At 50.8% G+C, this 5,663-nt stretch overlaps 1 long non-coding RNA gene across 2 annotated transcripts; it reads left to right on the forward strand.

Annotated features, from left to right (window-relative positions):
- Positions 1-1,494: 1,494 nt before the first annotated feature.
- On the forward strand, positions 1,495-4,549 carry LOC115032766. 2 transcript variants are annotated; one of them, XR_003838386.1, is made up of 3 exons: positions 1,495-1,632; positions 2,475-2,698; positions 3,883-4,549. It is a non-coding gene; the product is annotated as an uncharacterized LOC115032766 (long non-coding RNA). The 2 variants fall into 2 exon arrangements; XR_003838387.1 differs by having other exon boundaries at positions 4,100-4,549.
- Positions 4,550-5,663: the final 1,114 nt, after the last annotated feature.

The following is a 5,663-nucleotide window of genomic DNA, read 5'->3' on the forward strand; positions in this document are numbered from 1 at the left end:
TTGTGAGCCACCATGTGGTTGCTGGGATTTGAACTCTGGACCTTTGGAAGAGCAGTCGGGTGCTCTTACCCACTGAGCCATCTCACCAGCCCGACTCTAAGCTTCTTTGCCCACCCCACCCACCCTCCAGCTGTCTGGGTCTCCTCTAGGGACCACCCATGCCCCAGAGATATGGGAGATAGTAAGACAAGCTCAACAAACAACCCCTATTCTTTCCACACATGGAGCAGAGGTCTGGAAAGACCAGCCCTCCCCTCACCTGCTGAAGGGAGATGGCCGTGAGCCTTGGTAAGAGCAGGCTGAGAATGAGGGAGGGAAACACCCAGGGTCAAGGCATCTTCTAGAGTTAGGAAATTCAGGCAGTACAGACTCCAGTGAGAAGAAAGGCCGGATCCTCTCACCTGAGTCCTGCTGCCCCTCAGCCCTAGCAACCACAGAAGGCTTCAGTCGGAGGAACAAGAAGACAAAGCCAAGAAAACAGCCTCAAGATATAGGCACAGCAGCTTTCAAGGACTCCTGGAAAGGCCTTTGTCAGCCCAGACCTTCCACATGACCCTGGGAAAACCTGCCTGGTCCAGCCTGGAAAATATCTTGCTTAGGAGCAGACTTGTCCAGTTAGGGCCTTAGCTGGATGATCAGAGATGGGATACAGTGGGGTAGTGCATCCCCACACTAGACAAAGTTGGCCTGTCTTTCCTGTTCCTTGCAATCCAAAGATGGCCTCAGCCCTCCTGGGACCAGATCTGATCTCCCATGAAACCCTTTGAACCACCCTTCAGTAGTGTCATTTCTGAGGTGCCCTCCTCATTCCGGATGACTGTGGCCCACCAGACCAGGTGGTGCATCAGGTTGAATGGACTCAGGTTGACCATAAGGACAGGCACCTCCAGCCTTAGTCTCCATGGGCCCCAGGGTCCCTCACCTCATGTAAAGCAATCCACCTCACAGGCTCTTCTTGCGTCCCTGTCGGTCTCCAAAAGGGGTCAGGACTAGATCAGCTTCCTACTGGACTAGCTACCACCAGCTAACGTGACCCCCTCACCCCACCCCTGTCTGCTTCAAGTGACATTCTTCACAAAAGTCCCGCCAGTGGAATTCCAGGCAATTCAAGCCCCAGGGAGCCCAGTGGAGCCCTGCATTGGCCTAGGCAGTTTCTGGAGAAGTAATAGAGCCGGCAGTGAGACTAGGCAGAGAGCTGGTAGCAGTTTCTGGGAAAGAAGGGGACCTAGGCTTCAACTGTCCTGAGAACGGTTTTGTGAACCAGACATCAGATCCAGCGCAATCATTCGTTTAAAATGTTAGCCCTGAGCTGGGCGTAACTGTCCCTCCATGGGTGTGGGTGGGGCCATGGGTGGGTGGGGCCATGAACTTCAGTCCTCAAGGGGACAGAAAGCAACACCAATGGGTAGGGCTTGGTGAACATCCCAGAAAACGACATCCTAATTGGATGATGGCCTGGTGGCAGGTCACCCATACAGAATTCCAATGTCAAGGGCAAAGACCAAAGGATAAGTACTTCGAACTGAGGCCGGAAAGGGCCAGACTAGGATGGCCTTGTGCTCTGGGCTAGACCAGGAAGACCGTGTTCTAGAGGCCTGTGGAGCCAGGAAGAGACCTGATCCCCACAGGAAGGTAGGCTTTGGTACTGATTTCTGACAGCGGCTAATTTTCCTGTTTAATGGTGTCTTGTTACTTACTAAGCTGAAGAAAGTCTCTCACCTTTGTGGGAAATCGACAACAGTTCTGGGTGCAGGAGACTTGTACACAGGGGAAGGCCCCCTCACTTTATTTACCTGCTCCCAGCCCCTGGGAAGGTTCCAGTCCGCACCCCATGACAGAGTGGAAAGGGTGCAGTGTGGGACCCCCTCCCCTTCCCTCCCCTCCAGTGGCTCTTGATATCTGTAGGGAAGATTGACTGATAGTGCAGCCAAGGCCAGACAAGGTGTTCTGCCAGACGCGAAGGAATATTGCTGTCTACTTAATATGGATATCGAACAAGGTGAGATTTTTGGTTGGGGTAAGGAGGTAGCGATAGAACGTAAAATATCTCCTATTCCGTTAGAAGTGCCCTGTTGTGTGGGCTTCAGATACCTGTGCCCTTCTCATTCAGCAGTAAGGCCTTACAGACAGACACACAGACACAGACAAAGACACAAACACAGACACAGACATTATGATGCACACAACCACCTGCCCTGCCCCCACCCCTAGAGAAGGAGGGTGTGCTGAGAGGAAGGCAGCTTAGATCACAAAATAACCTGAGTCCGGTGCTCTAGAGTATGTAGCAGCCGGGATCAGAGCAGGGGTCAAGTCGTGTTCTCTAGGGAAACAGGCACAATCAGATTTAGTGTCTGAGCCGGGAGAGCCAACACTGTTGGCCCAAGCTGAAGACAGGGAGAACAAAGTCCCAGCTCGAACAGGCAAGTGGGTGGCTGTCCCTCCTCTGAGCCTTTGTACCTCAATCTGGCTTTCAGATGACTTGGTGCAGCCCCCATGGAGAGGAACATGGTTTGCTCTGCTCTCTTTAAATAGCAAGTAGCACCTGATCTATGAGACGCCTCAAGACCAGCCCAAAGCAGGTGACTCCCAGGTTGTCCGCGACCACCCAGCATTGGCTCGTGGGAGCAGCAGCCAACAATGGAGTCGCATCAAAAGCCTCAGGCCTCCTAGGATTGGGGGCGGGGCCCAGGAAGTGCTGGTGAGTACTGGGGAGGCCTGAGCCTCTGTGGGGTTCAGGGGATGCTGGCCTTGGAACAGAAGAGTGGTGCAGCCACAGGGTGACCTCATGTGGATGTTGCTGGCCTTGTTGCTTTCTGTTTTTCAAATTTCGTTTCACTGGCTTAAGAAGCCAGGCAGTTGCTTTGGCTGTCCAAAATCCTTAAGGAGCAAAACTCCCCACAATCTTGGAGGAAATTGAATTCAGAAATTAGATGCAAGGCTTAGCAGAGACCTGGGCCGAGCCCCCGACAGGGTGAGACAGACGCATCCACTGAGACCACATCACAGTTATTAACCTTTTACTCTGGAGCATATGGAGAAAAGCTGCCAGACACACGGGGAGAAATTCTCTAAACCACCGTCACAGCGGGAGACTTCAACATACCTCATCAGTAACTGCCAGATCAAAACCACGAGTAAAGGAAAGGGGAGCTAATAGAACAATTAGCCACATAAATTAACAGATATGCAGGCCTTGAAGAAAGCAGCGTCCCTTTCAAAGACTAAACAAACACACAAAAGAGCATTACAGGAACCTTGTAAGTCTGAGCAGATTCTTAGAAGGGGAGGTGGCCCATGCTACAATGGTACTCTGAGCATGGTACAATAAATCCAGGAATAACCACAGACGTGTGCATGTGCATGTATGTGCAAGTGTGTGAATGCACATGTGGGAGTACATGTGTGTGTGAGTGCATGAGCGTGAATATATGTGCATGTGTGTGCATATGCATGTGCAGGTGCATGCACGTGTATATGTGTGCATGTGTGTATGTATTCGTGTGTGTATGTGTGCATATATATGAATGCATGTATGGATGTGGATTGTGTGGGTGCAGCTGTGGGAGTATGTGGGTACGTGTGTGTGTGTGCATGTGTGTGAGTGCATGTGTGCATATGTGTGGGTTATGTGGGTACATGTGTGTATGTGTGTGTGTACATGTTTGAGTGCATGTGTGTATATGTGTGGGTGTGGGTGTGTGTGTATATAAATGTGTGTGTGTTCATGGGTATATACATGTGTGTGAGTGTGTGCATGTACATGTATGTGTATGTATGTGTGTGTACATGTATATGTGTATTTGTGCATGTGTGTGTTCAAGAGGGTGGCAGCCAGAAAACAACCTTGGTGTCATTTCTCAGGATCTGTCCATCTTTTTTCAGAAAGTCTCTATTGGCTCCACTGTTTTACTGCCCGTGGAGAGGCAGAACATAAAGGGGAGGGTAAGCCTCAGGGGTGCCACGACTCTGCCTCCCTAGCACTGGACTACAAGCTCACACAGCCACGTCCAGCTCTCACTAACCACTTGACCAATGGAGCTGCCTCCTCAGTCCCAACATACTTTGTAAAGCCGTGGCCTCCGTCACACACCCTCCCCAGGGCCCGGGTATCATCTCAGAAGAAAAGGAGAACAGACTGTAAGAGCCAGGTGCTAGGAGACTGAGGAGAAACTGCCTTCTGGACGTGACGGGGAGGCTGCACTCAGGAACCGCAGCAGTGGTTACCAGACATGACCTGCATAAAGTCAAGCCGCCAAAGTCCCAGCACGGAGGGCAGAAGCATCCATGAATCCTCAGCCTTCACTGAGCAGCTGTTGACAGCTGATGGCTTCTGAAGATGAGAGTCAGTTTTCGCTAATAGTGTGGCTCCTGGGAGATGGCCCCACACCCACAAGTATATGGACAGCACAAATGGGCTCAGAGGGTTATAAAAAACTAAATAAAATAGGACATGATGTTGAGGATGGGGTGGGTCAGAGACAGGAGTGTGGGGAGATTATGATCAGAATACATGAAATTTTAATGAAAAATATTAAAAGAGAAAAATGTTCAACTTCCAATGTACTTGGCAAAATGGTCAAAGACATGGGCAGAGACTACACTTGACCCTCTGCTCTTGAAGGCCAATTGAGTCTGCTTCTGTGTCCCCAGAATAAGGAGCAAGCCACCACCTACAGGTCTACCTTCTAAGTTGTCAAGGGAGTGGACGGCTTAAGAGGTGGGCACTGAGAGCTTGGCACACAGGCGGCGCAGAGGGGTGGACGCACCAGCACAGGGGAGACATCTGAGCCTCCCCGGCTCACAGAGGAAATGCCACATCACACTGCCACACTGAAGTGTAACGAGGGCACCGTATCTCAAAAATCATGAACTCAGGGATGGGAAGGATGGCCCAGCAGTTAAGAGCACTGGCTGCTCCTTCAGAGGACATGAGTTCAATTCCCAGTACCCCACATGACAGCTCACAACCATCTATAACTCCAGTTTCATGGGATATGACACCCCCTTCTGGCCTCTATGTGTACTGCACAGACATGGTGCATATATAAACACAAAACACTCAAAAATGTATTCATAAAATAAAAATAGTTATTTAAAATATAATGGACCAGGCAGTGGTGACACATGGTCTAGAAAACAGCCAGGGCTACACAAAGAAGCTTTTTCTCAAAACCAATCAATCACTGGACAGCAGGACTAGGAATAGCCCAGCTATAGAGTGCTTACCTAGCAGGTCTGAAGCCCCAGGTTCTGCCCACAGCACCACCGTGAACTTGTGTGCCTGTGTCAAAACAACAACATGAAAGGACATGATCCTTAAAGAAGCAGAGAAAAGAAAGGAAGTATGACCCCCTGTAGTCGGAGGCCGGCCTGTGGCCTACATGAACCAGGTATCCCTGGAAGGCAGGCTGGGGCTGAAAGAGAAACTAGACGGCGAGAAAAGAATGATGAGGCCAAGACAAATTTTTCTCTGATCAAGGCCTGCGTTTACTAAGAGACTGTGCTTAAAAGGGGGAAGGCCCATGCACACCCATTACCCCCACCCCCCCCCCCCCCCCCCCCCCCCCCCCAGTCCATCCTTGGTGCTTTGTCAGCCATGCTGTCAGCACTTGGTCACCAGGCTGTTGCTTATTCAGGAAGGTCTCAGGAAGACAGGTTCAGCC

Source organism: Mus caroli, chromosome 12 (assembly GCF_900094665.2).
Source record: "Mus caroli chromosome 12, CAROLI_EIJ_v1.1, whole genome shotgun sequence".
Classification (NCBI taxonomy): Eukaryota; Metazoa; Chordata; class Mammalia; order Rodentia; family Muridae; genus Mus; species Mus caroli.